The sequence below is a fragment of the Aegilops tauschii genome, chromosome 5 (assembly GCF_002575655.3).
Source record: "Aegilops tauschii subsp. strangulata cultivar AL8/78 chromosome 5, Aet v6.0, whole genome shotgun sequence".
Lineage (NCBI taxonomy): Eukaryota > Viridiplantae > Streptophyta > Magnoliopsida > Poales > Poaceae > Aegilops > Aegilops tauschii.
Window position 1 is genome coordinate 503,357,065 of NC_053039.3, and position 13,148 is coordinate 503,370,212.

Below are 13,148 nucleotides of genomic sequence, written 5' to 3' on the forward strand. Positions count from 1 at the left end.
TCTTCAGAAAGGTTACTCCAATAGTACTGATTGCCCATGTTCTTCATCAAAAAGTCCTCTACGAGTTGGCATAATTTATGTGTACGTTGATGATGTCAACATCATTGGAAGCACACCAGACATTGATGAAGCATGAATCAGAATTTGAGATGAAGAATTTGGGTGAAACCAAATTTTTCTTAGGTATTCAACTAGAACACCTTCCCTCAGGAATCATGGTACACCAAGCAGCCTATATCTAGAAAATATATGAAAAATTCAATATGGACAAATCCTACCCATCTAAAACTCCCATGGTGGTTCGTTCTCTAGACGTAGAGAAAGATCCATTCAGGCCAAGGGACGATGGAGAAGAGGTGTTGGGACCTGAAGTTACATACCTCAGTGCTATTGGAGCGCTTATGTATCTTACAAATTGCACAACATCTTATATTGCATTTGCAGTAAATCTACTTGCTAGGCACAGCGCAGCTCCCACCAAACGTCATTGGTCTGGAGTGAAGAATATCTTTCGATATCTCTAAGGCACAAAGGATCTTGGCCTATTTTTCCAGTTCCGGAGAAATCAGGACTCTAATATGATTGGATATGCAGATGCTGGCTATTTACCTGATCCCCGTAATGCAAGATCACATACCGGTTTTGTGTTCCTACATGGTGGTACTACTATATCATGGAAGTCTTCAAAACCGACTCTGGTGGTAACATCTACCAACCATCCTGAAATAATTTCATTATTTGAAGCATCATGTGAATGTGTATGGCTTTGCAGAATGATAAACCACATACAATAGTCATGTGAAATTGGTTTCATAGAATCACCTACCATTATCTATGAAGATAATGCGGCCTGTGTTGCACAGATGCAAACATGATACGTCAAGAGTAATATCACTAAGCATATTTCTCCTAAGTAGTTTTCCCCCATGATCTTCAGAAAAGCGGGGAAATAAACATCTTGCAAGTTAAATCATGCGACAATCTTGCTGATTTATTTACCAGGTATCAACCAACTTTTACATTCCAGAAATATGTTGATGGAATCGGTATGCGACGACTGAGGGACTTGCAGATGTCAGGGGAAGTTTCTTCTTGAGATATCCTTGTTCAAGACATCAGATTACGCTATTTCTCTTGGTGAGTTTATATTTCGGGTTCTCATCAAAGATTTCATGAAGAACTTTTTGGAGCAGAATCATTTTGAGATGATAGCGCTACCCGAAAAATCATGAGATGATTCTACATGTGCAAGCGTAGATTGGGAGGAGTGTTAAGATTAATCAGAATGTAATTCAGGGGAAATCTCTCCTTGCCCAACCGTAGTGTAAGAAAAAAAATTGAAGGATAACCAGCCTTCCGCTTGTAGTCTCCCTACAAAACATTCTATTTAGGATCGACTTATCTTTTCTAGGGTGGTTGGTTGCTTGGCATTAATGGATCTTCATGTAGCCTCTCGCATCCTTGGTGGTGTTGGCTTGGTCGGTGGTCACCTCCGATGGAGTAGAGTCGCTTGCTCGGGGAGAAGTGGTGACAATGATGCCAATATACTTTTTTGATGAGGTTCTCCTCGCGGTGGTGTGTGTGATGCATCTCGTGTATGCCTGATCAGCGGGTTGTGATGGCTTAAGCCCGGTTTTTTGATAATTTATCGAGAACTCTCTTCTTCCGAATTAATGGATTGAGCCCAAGGGCTCCGGTTTAAAATAATCTAGAAAACAATTAGGACATAGACACAACATGAATCTATGTTACGACAATTCAAGCTAAAATCTGAAATATAACTAAAAAATAATGAAAATTTTGTGCCACACTTAGTTGTTAAAAAATAATATCATTTGTGCCTTCTATTCTATAGACTCACGAGTTTCCAGAACATCAGTAATTTGCCCCAGAGGTCTTTGATTTGATCTGAAATATGAAGAAAAAGTGTCATCTTGCTAGAAGAGAGTTCCCAACCGGTGTAGCCAGCAAGTCCCACTGAGTAATGTACTGCGCGAACTTATATGAACTAGTGGCGGGTCCGATTTCTTAAAATAATTTTTGAATTGTTTTTGAAATTCCAAACACTTTTGAAAAATTGTGAATACGCGAACATTTTTTGGGAATCTCAAAACAATTTTGGCAAAATAGGAACAAAATTGAAAACGTGAACTTATATGAACAAAATGATGCCTTAAATGGCTCATAAAAGGCCATGGAAAATTGGGGTAATTTCGAGGATGTAGAGAAACAACGTGGATTCACACGGAGCCTACTAGCTTATCCGGACACCCTTACGTTCAACATGGTCTATTTTAGGACCTCCTTGAAATGACCCTAATTTTTGCAAGCAGGTGGCATACCCATATAGTAGGCATTCATGTCAGGTTTGAACTATTTCTGATAACGTATGCTTGTTGCGACAACGTCCGGCCATTTATCGCCTTTTTTATCGAGAAAACTCCTGAAAATGCAAAATTTATCGTAAACCAAAACAACTTGGCAAGGCACCCTGAGTTGGTCGTACGATTTAATGTAAAAAAATGGATCTATTTGATGGATATAAAAAAACATACTGTCAGGCGAACCCTTTTGCACTATCCGAACACACTCCGTTGAACATGGTTCATTTATGGACCTGCATCAAAGGACCGCAATTTTTGGCACCAGGTGAGCATGCCCATGGTAGGCCTCCTTGCCAGGTTTAAACGACTTTCGACGCCATATGCACGTTGCGTCGCGGCCGATCATTTATCAGTCTTTTTGACTGAGAAAACTCCAAAAAACGCAAAAAAAATTGTCGAAAACCAAAACAACTTGACAATGTGCCTTGAATTGGTCACAAATGGCCATAGGAAAAAAAATTGGGGCCATTTCAAGGACGTAGAGAAACAACATGCTCTCAAACTAACCCTTTTGTCCTACCCGAACACCCTCTGTTGAACATGGTCCATTTTTTGACATGTATAAAATGACCGCATGTTTTGGCACCAGGTGGGCATGCCCATGGTAGGCACCCATGCCTGGTTTTGAACAAATTTTGACACCGTATACACGTTGCGTCACATCTGGTCATTTCTCGACCACTTTTCACCGAGAAAACTCCAGAAAATGCAAAAATTGTCGAAAATCCAAACAACTTACATGGTGTCTTGAATTGGTTATACAAGGACATAAAAAATGAGGCTATTAGTCGAAAAAATGGGGTTATTACAAGGATGTCAAAAAAAAGGTTCAAGACTACAATTTTCAAAAGGTTAAAAAAATCGTTGTTTGAAAAATGTTCACTAATTTGGGAAAAATCATGAAAATTGGAAAAGAGTTCACAAGCTAAAAGTTCATTCATTTCAAAAAAAAAGTTCACGGCTAAAAGACTCATAACTTTGGAAAAAGTTCAGAGATCTGGAATTTTTTACGAATTTGGGAAAACAGTCATGAAAATATAAAAAGTTCAGCAATTTCAAAAAATCTTCATAAAATCTGAAAAGTCCCATGAACTTGAAAAATGTTCACGAGCTAAAAGTTCATGCATTTAAAAAAATCACGGCTAATAAATTCACAAAATTTGAAAAAAGTTCACGGATTAAAAATGGTCCACGAATTTGAAAAAAAAATCGTGAAAATTGAAATAAGATCACAAAATTAGGAAAAGGTTCACAAAAATTTAACTAATTTGAAAAACGTTCATGCATTCAAAAAAAGGCCATGGCTAAAGATTAACGAATTTGGAAAAAGTTCATGGATTTGAATTGTTTATGAATTTAGAAATTTTCATCAAAATTGGAAAATTTTCAAAAAAAAGTTCACGAATTAAGAAATGAAAATAAGAAAGAAAAGGAAAAAAAATAAAGAATGGGTAATTAAAAAAACCTGAAGAAAAACCGGCAAACAGAAAAGAAAAAAAGATGTAGTTCGAGTTGGTTAGTGCCACTTGAACCCAATTGGTCCGGTTTGGTATGAAGTGAAAAAAGGAAGAAATTGGCATGGCTGGTAAGCTGGGGAGCTCCTATTTGCCGCATTTTGCGGCAAATAGTCGGCGCGACGCACATAGATGCCTCCATTGGGCCGGCCCATCAGTTGACCACGCCTCACGACCTCGGATTCATAGTGGCTGCGGCACACGGAATTCCCTATTCGCCGCATTCTGCGGCAAACTGTCGGCAGATCACACACCATCGATCGTTCACGGGCCGGCCCATGACGGGTGCTTCATACAGAAAAAATCCCGCAAAAAATGACCGAGCAAGGATCAAACCTCAAACCTCCCATGCTTCGAGCTGCGTTGCGAGCCACCTGAGCTCCACAACGCTAGTGTCCCATACATGCTAGAGATTGGCTATTATATGTTTCCTTTTTTTTGCGTTTTTCATTTCATTATTCTTTTTCTTTCTTTCTTTTATTTTGCTTTAGAAAAATCACAATTTCAGGAAAAGGTCAACATATTCAATACTTTTGTTCGGCTTTAAAAAATGTTCAAATTTATTTGTTCAGGTTTTCAAAAGACATGTTGTTCTTTTAAAAAAATTACAAAATTTGTTTGTATTTTGAAAATTTGTTCGTGATTTTCAAAAAATGTTTGTGTTTTCAAAAAATTTCAAATTTTCAAAAAAGAAAATGGAATTTCACATTTGATTCCATTTTTCAATTTTGTTCTTGATTTTCAAAAAATGTTCACGTTTTCAAATTTGTCACATTTTCAAAAAAATTTGGAATTTCACATTTGTTCCCATTTTTCAAAAAAAATCGCATTTTTTGTTTTTCCTGTTTCTTTTTATTCTTTTTTTGTTCTCCTCTTTATTTTGTTTAAAATTTTCAAATATTGTTTGGAATTTCAAAAAGTGTTCTGTTTTTCAAATTTTTGTCAGACTTAAAAAAAAAGTTCAGGAATTGCAAAAAATGTTTGCACGTTCAAACTTTTGTTCACAATTTTAGAAAATGATCGCATTCTCAAAATTGTGTTCACAATTTAAAATATGTTCACGTTTTAAAAATGTTCTCATTTAGAAAAATTGTTTAAATTTTTTAAAAAATGTTCATGTTTTCATGAGGTTCAAAAAACAATTTCCAGTTTCCAAAATTGTTTACAAATTTTAATAAATGTTTGTGTTTTCGAATTTTGTCCGGGAGAGTTTGATTTTTGAATTTCATAAAATGTTCCCGTTTTAAAAAAGATATCATCATTTTAGAAAAATGTTGAATTTCAAAAAATTGTCTATCATTTTCAAAAGTGGTCCTGTTTTGAAAAATATTCATCATTTTAGAAAGAAATCGCATTTCTTTCAGGAAATGTTTTGATTTTCCCGAAAATGTTTTCATATGTTAACGCTGCTTTTGAGTTCTTATAAGATTTGGCGCTACATACAATCAGCTATACCCATCTGGCATGGTGGTGTGCCGCGGTTTTTCCTATTTGCCGCTCGCTGCAGCAAATTGCCGGAGCGACGCACAGGGAATCTGAACGAAGAGCTCGGGATGGGCCGGGCCGTTAACTGCTGGAGCGTTGCCGGTTTTGGGAACTTTCTAGCTGGTTCCCAGCCGGTTTTCTCCGGTTTTGGGACCTTCTAGGAGGTTTCTGAAACGTTTGTTTGATCTTTTTTTTCGTTTTTATGTTTCTTTTTTTTCTGTTTTCTGTTCTTCTTTTTTCTTTTTTCTTTTTTCGATTTTTCCTTTTTCTCTTTTCAAGGTTATTTTCTTAAAAGAAATTCAAAAATATTTGTGTTGCTCATAAATTATTCACAACTTCACAAAAATTTCTCATTTTCAAATTTTGTTCCGGACTTAAAAAAATGTTCATGCTTTCAAAAAATTGTTCAAAACTTCACAAAATGTTCTTATTTTCAAATTTTGTTCCTGACTTTAAAAAATGTCATGCTTTCAAAAAATTGTTCGGAGCTCAAAAAATGTTCTCATTATCAAATTTTGTTCCTGACTTTAAGAAATGTTCGTGCTTTCCAAAAATTGTTCAAAAGTTCAAAAATGTGAACATGTTGGGAGGTGCATCACGATCGGAGTAAGCACATTGACATACGTTTTCATTTCATTCGTGAATGCATCGAGGATGGAAAGGTGCAGGTCGAGCATGTTGGGACTGAAAGACAACTTGCTGATCTGCTCACCAAGGCACTAGGGCTCGTCAGATTTAGCTTGCTGCGTCAGTGGCTTGGTGTTGTCGAAGTGAAGGGATCTTAGGCAACAGGATTAGGCGGTGATTTGTTGGAATTTCTATAATCCTGTCGCACTAGTCACTTAGGTTTGTTTTTCAGCAAATAAACCGGTCCATGCAACGTGAGCCTGTTCACGGCTGGATCGGGCAGTAGCTAGGTCGTTAGCACGACGCCTTGCGCGTGGTCAAGGGACGTGGGATGGCGCGTCCGCTTAGCTTGGTCATGGCGCAAGATTAGGATCAATCTGTTAGTCTGTTGAGCTATTAATAAAACGAGAAAACCAGAAAAGCTGCATAAGTTGCACGCAGCGCAAAAACTCTCTCTCTCGTGTGTGTGTGAGTTCATCGTCTGAATTCTTCCCTGGTTCAGCTACAACAATGAGTAACTCGTTTAATACAGTCATCAATTGCAGCAAATTGAAGTATAATTGTACCTTTGTTTTTCTCAGTGCCCTTTCTTGTACAGAGTGTTTGAGCAAACAATGTAATCTAATTTTCCACTGTGCCACATCGTCACATATCTTGCAAATAACGGAGTGCACAAACAATGAAAACTGGGCTCATTATGTTCTTTTCCATAAAATCAAAATTACAGGCATCACAAGATGGCAATGTGGTTAGAATCATAGGATGGAATTACTATAAGCCATTTATTCATGCATAACATTCGGAAGGTCGTTTACATGCATGCTTATTCACCACACTCCGCGGATAACCACGCGCATGCATGCTAATTGAGCCGTAGCTACTGCATGCCCGGGCTACATCCCGGTGATGGGCACTTTGTAGTCGCAGTCGATCCCGTAGTAGTACGCCGCCGCGGGGCCATCCGCTGGTTGTTCGATCATGGAGAGGTCGAAGTGTCTGTGAGGCCCATCCGCAACTCCCGCCGGCTTGGACAAGGAAGGAGGCTCAGCGACCGTGGAGAAAGGCACGTTGGCGCGTTCCACGCTCCCGTCGGACACCAGAGGGCGGCCGGCCTGTGCGGGCGCGATGACGGCGGCGACAACGAGGACGACGAGGAGAGCAGCGGACACTGCTACGAGCCGAGCCATTGCTTACAGAACGATCGAGGGGAAATTGTTGGTTGCTGTGGTCGAGAGAAGGACAGTCTCTTTGTGGTGTTGAGGGTGGTGGTGTTGGGTGCTTTTTATATGTCGGAGGAGATATCAATTTATGAATTCGGTTTCAGTAATTTTAATGGGATAAGCAACTGATGGTAATTAAAGTGAGAGATGTCATGCCACGAAACTAATTAATCTGGGAGTTAAATGAAGTTTTTTGACGACATGACTTAAATGAAGTTACTTTAGAAACTTACGAGTAGTGTTTATTTAAGAGGCAAGTATAATTCTTACTAAAAGTTTCATGAAAAAATTAACATTATATTTTAGCGGAAAACTAAAATAAATCTTAGCGAACGACCCTAAAAGTTACTCTCTCCTCACAATTTTATAACACAGTACAGACGCAAGCGCTCATATATACGCACACCGTATCCCTATGAGTACCTTGGAGAGACTGAGCCAGCATATCATCTTCAGATTTTATGAAGTCGCTGTACGTGTCTCGTAGTCAAGGAGAACATCTCCCACTGAACGTGCACCGCTGAAAATCTTAAAATAAATCCAGAATAAATGCGGGCAACAGGAGTTGAACCTGGTGGGCTATGAATATCATTGTCCTCCTAACCATCCAACCACAGATTAGTTTGCACGTGCACATTTTTTAGATGATATAATGTGCACCCTTTGTCTCAAAAATTTTGTCTTAAATTTCTTTAGATACGAATGTGTCCAACACTAAGCCGTGACTAGGTACACCCGTATCTGGACAAATCTAAGACGAGAATTTTGGGATGGATGTAATATGTGACACAAAATCCACATTTTATTGGTTTGATTCATGATTAAACTTTAATCACAAAGAGCATGTGTGCCTTACAAATATGAATGGATGGAACGAGAGAGTATATAAGAAAATTGTGAGTCATCGTCATTAGATCCTCTTTTTCCATCTTGATATTCCTTCAAGAGTTCGGTAAAAATATAAACCACACACATTATATTAACACTTCTGCTTCGGTACACCGCCTAAACATGTCAACAGAGTGGATTTCCCCATACCCCTTTATAATAAAGAACAAGATTGTATTTTTTTAAAGTACGTCGCCCGCGTCGAGCGTGATATGCGGCTGGTATACGTAACACCCTGGGCTGGCCCATTTTACATTGTTTTTTCCTCTTCTGTATGACCTTCAAATAACTGGGTGACACACATGTATGCTTAGTACAACCGCGGTAACCAACTCGTCTAATTTCTTGTTGTGTCTAATTACCTTCTTTTTTCTTCTTCAAATACAACAATACCAACACGAGCTTGTTTGGTTTCTTTTTTTCGGCTTTTCTTTGTCCGCTTTTCTTCTGTTTTTTCTCTCTTTTTCCTTTTTCATTTTCTTTTTTTCCTAACATTCGTGAACAAAAATTCACGAACTGTTTTTAAATCATGAAATTTTTCTTAAATCTGTGAACTTTACAAGTTGGTGAACATTTTCTTAAATTCGTCAACTTTGTTTTCAAATATGTGAACATTTTGCCAAATTTGTGAACTTTTTTTAATCCATGAACTCTTTTAAACTTTTACAAACTTCTTTTCAAGCCCGCATTTTATTGCAAATTCATGAACATTGTTTTACAAAATTGATAAACTTTTTCCAAATCTGAAAACTTGTCCCGGCCCAATAGGCGCCCAACATAAGTGATGCGATCACCTAGTTGGGCCAAGGACTAATCTTTTTTCTATTTTTTCTTTTTTTGTTACTTAAGTTTTCTCATTTTTGGACTTTATTATTCTTTTTGAAACTTGTTCAAGAATTTGAAATATTATTGGAATACCAAAAAAATTATTGTTTTCAAATATTGTTTATAATTTAAAAAATGTTCTAGAATTTCAAAAAATGTACGCATTTACAAATAAATGTATGAAAATTGCAAATATCAGAAGCATTCAACTTAAGAAAAAATTGCATGCTCGGGGATGTACCCGTCTCACCTAGTCTAACACTGAACTGGTGATTTTTTTTGGACTATGCATAAATGACTTCAACTTATTGCAATAGCTTGGCACGAAAATATGAGGTATTCATGCCAGGTTTGAACGATTTTTGACATTGTATGAATGTTGCATCACGTCCGGCCATTTATCGGCCATTTTTCACCGAAAAAACTCCAGAAAATGCTAGAATTATGAAAAACTTGAACAACTTGGCGTGATGCCTTCAATTGGTCATAGAAGCTGGTAGAAAAAAATTGGGGCCATTTGATGGAAGTCGAAAAACAACGTGCTTTCAAACGGACCCTCTAGCGTACTCCGAACACCCCTCCATTGCACATGATCTAGTTTTGGACATTCTTGAAGGACACATTTGGTAGCCTACATTAGGCCCAACTAGGCCCGCGCAGGATATTTTGGGCTCCTTTGGTTACCTGGGTTGCATTAAAAAGTTGGCCCACACAGAACTCAAAGCACCTCTAAGCCTGCATCTGAAGGAACACACAAATCGACCGTTTCTACCGGGCCAGGCTGAGGCGAGCCACCTTCGAGCCCACATGGTGGGCCCTCATGCACGAGAGGATACGAAAGATATACACCATGTACCTTGTTTCTTCTTCCACCTCCAGTAAGCTCCTTCTATCTCCTTTCTTAGGTCCCTTCTAATCCACACAACGGTTCATCAATTTGAGATAAGCTCTACATGAAAAAGAAGCGCATTGATGTTATGGTTCCATTTTTGTGATGAGTTCGTAGTTTCGTAGACCATAAATGATTAATTTTGTATTCATGTTTGGAGCTATTTTGGATGAATTTTGTCAAATTCATCACGCACAGTCGACCGTTTGAATTCTCCTTTGATCAGTAGCTTCATCTTATAATTTCACACGACTTTCGTGTTGCACATTTTTTGTTTTGACGATAGTAGACGATTAAATCTGACTTCTTCCTCGTGAAGTATATATGCATATGTGTGCTTTGTGTTAATGACACTCCTTAAGCTTGGTCTCCTCTCCTGTGTCCTGCTACACCGGCGTCACCACCGGTGTCGCTCCTCTCGGTCTCCTCTCCCGCGTGCTGTTACACTAGCGCCACCGCCGACGTTGTTCCTCCATGCATTCTCCGCTGAAGCCATCACCGGCGTCGTTCCTCTCGGCCTCCTCGCTTGCGTCCTACTACAATGGTGTCGTCGCCGTCATCGTTCCCTCCCGCGTGTTGTTGCATTAGCGCCACCGTCAACGTCGTTCCTCTCAACCTCCTCTCCCACGTCCTACTGCACTCGCTCGGTCGTCGTTCCTCTCTGTGTCATCTCCCATGTTCTGCTACGCTGAAGCCATCACTGACGTCGTTCCTCTCGACCTTCTCGCTCGTGTCCTACTACAATGGCGCCGTCGTCATTGCCGTTCTTCTCGGCCTCCTCCGCGTCCAACTACACTGGCCCCATCATCATCGCCATTCTTTTCGGCCTCCTCCTCCTCGTCCTACTACACTGACGCTGCCATGGCGGGCACATTGCATTTTTTCTTCATCATCATCTGCCTCAACGCCCTTCTATTCGTTACTCCACACGGACTTTCTCTGCGGCGATGGCGCTAGCAAATAGTTCACTGCGCCGTCGATGAGGTCGCTCGCCTGCAACTCCATGCTCGTCGTGTTGGACGCAGCGCCGCAACCACCGTGTACTGTTGTCGTCGAGGTACTCTAGTGTAAAACTGTGTGTTATGGGTAGCTATTAAGTCTTATTCATATTCCGTGCAAGCAACCAAACAACGTGCACTCATATGACTGCATACAATGCGAACAACAAAACGAGGTGCGTAGAGGCATCGTTACGATGCAAGGAGAGGACATGCAGGCAACCAATCAACATGCAGATGTTGGTTTTTTTCCTGCATATGCTCAACCAGCCCCAACTGGGACAGGTATGCAAAAGGGCAAAAAACGATGCAGGTAACCAAACGCGCCCGAAATGACCCAACTTTTGCAAGAAGGTCGGCATACCTATTCTAGGCACGCATGCCAAGTTTGAATGATTTCTGATACCTATGCAAGTTGTGACGCGTCCGACCATTTATCGACTTTTTTGACCAAGAGAACTCCAGAAAATGTGAAATTTATCAAAAACTAAAACAACCCTGGCATGGTGCCTTTAATTGGTCATTTAAGCTCATGGAAAAAAAGTTGGGGTTATTTAAGGGATGCCGAAAAACATGCTCTCAAACGGACCATTCTGGCTTACCCGAAAACACTCCGTTGAACATGGTCTATTTATGGACATGCATGAAAGAACCCCAACCTTTTCTAGTAGGTGGGCATGCCCATGGTAGGCAACCATGTCAGGTTTGAACGAATTCTAACATCGTATGCAAGTTGTGTCACATTCGACCATTTATCAACCATTTTTCACCGAGAAAACTCCATAAAATGCATGAATTATCGAAAACTCAAAAAACAAGGCATGGTGCCATTAATTGGTCATATAAGCCAGTGGAAAAAATTGGGCCATTTGAAGGATGTCGAGAAACAACGTGCTCTCAGAGGGAGCCTTCTGGCCATCCGAACACCCTCAATTGAAGATGGTCTAGTTTTGTATATTCTTGATGTGACCCCAACGTTTTCAAGCAGGTGGGCATGCCCATGATAGACATTTGTGCTAGGTTTGAACGATTTTCGACACTGTATGCAAGTTGCAATACCTCTGACCATTTATCAGCCTTTTTTTTACTAAGAAAAATCCAGAAAAATATAAAATTTCTCGAAAACCAAAACGACTTGTTATGGTGCAAATTGGTCACAAGGCCATGGAAAAAAGGGGGCCATTTAAAGTATGTCGGAAAAAAAAATGCTCTCAGACGATGCTCTCGAACACCCTCCGTAGAGCATGGACAATGTTTGGACATCCTTCAAATGACCCAAACTTTGGCAAGCAGGTGGACATGCCCATTATCGGCATCCATGTCAAGTTTGAATGATTTCTGACACCGTATGCAAGTTGTGACACGTCCATCCATTTATCGGCCTTTTTTGAAATAGAAAACTCCTAAAAAATGCAAAAAAATTGCCGAAAAATGTGCCACTTTTGTTTGTATTTTCCCTTTTTTTAAATTCCAAATTTGTCAGCGTTTTTCAAAAAATGTTCTTCATCAAATTTTTCTTTGCTCTTTTTAAAAAATGTTCGTGTTTTGTCATTCAGAGCAAATTTTAAATACATGAACTTTCTCTTTTTAATTTATGTACAAATTATTAAAATACGACTATTTTCTTTATGAAAAATTGAAAAAGCGATTTCTTTTTGAAATTTTGAAGAATTTTTTAAAAGACCAACAATTTTTAGAAAAGAAAAAAATGAACAAAAAATGAAAAAGACGTGGGTTTTGCTGGAAAAAATCGATAATCTGAAGAGAAAAATTCAAGAATTTGAAAAAAAGTCCCTGTATTTGAAAAAGGTTCCTGCATTTGAAAAAAGTTCACGGGTACAGGAAAAATAGTCACAATAAAATTGAAAAAGTTCATGGATTTGAAAAAAATCACTAGATTGTTAGCAAAAAAACTAGAAAAATTTCATGGATTTGAAAAAATTGAAATTTTTTTGCAAAGTTGAATTTGGGAAAACTTTCAAATTTTTGGAAAAATTATGCATTTTAATAAATCCAAAAAAAGGAAAACGAAAAAGAAACGAGAAAAAAGAAAAGTAAAATAAAATAAAAATGTGAGTAAAAATCAAAGAAAAAACTGGACTAAAAGCCAAATAGAAAAGGAAAACAAGAGTCTTTCTTTTTAGCGTTATATTTGAAGCACTACAAAAGATGGAAAAAATAAGAACTTACACATAGCAGATGAGGTATCCCATGTGGTTAATACGTCCGGTTCTGAACCATGAGGTTCCGAGTTCGAGGTTGACACAATGCGCATAGTTCTTAAAGGTTGCAAAAAAAATGGGTTGAGCCCATTTCAG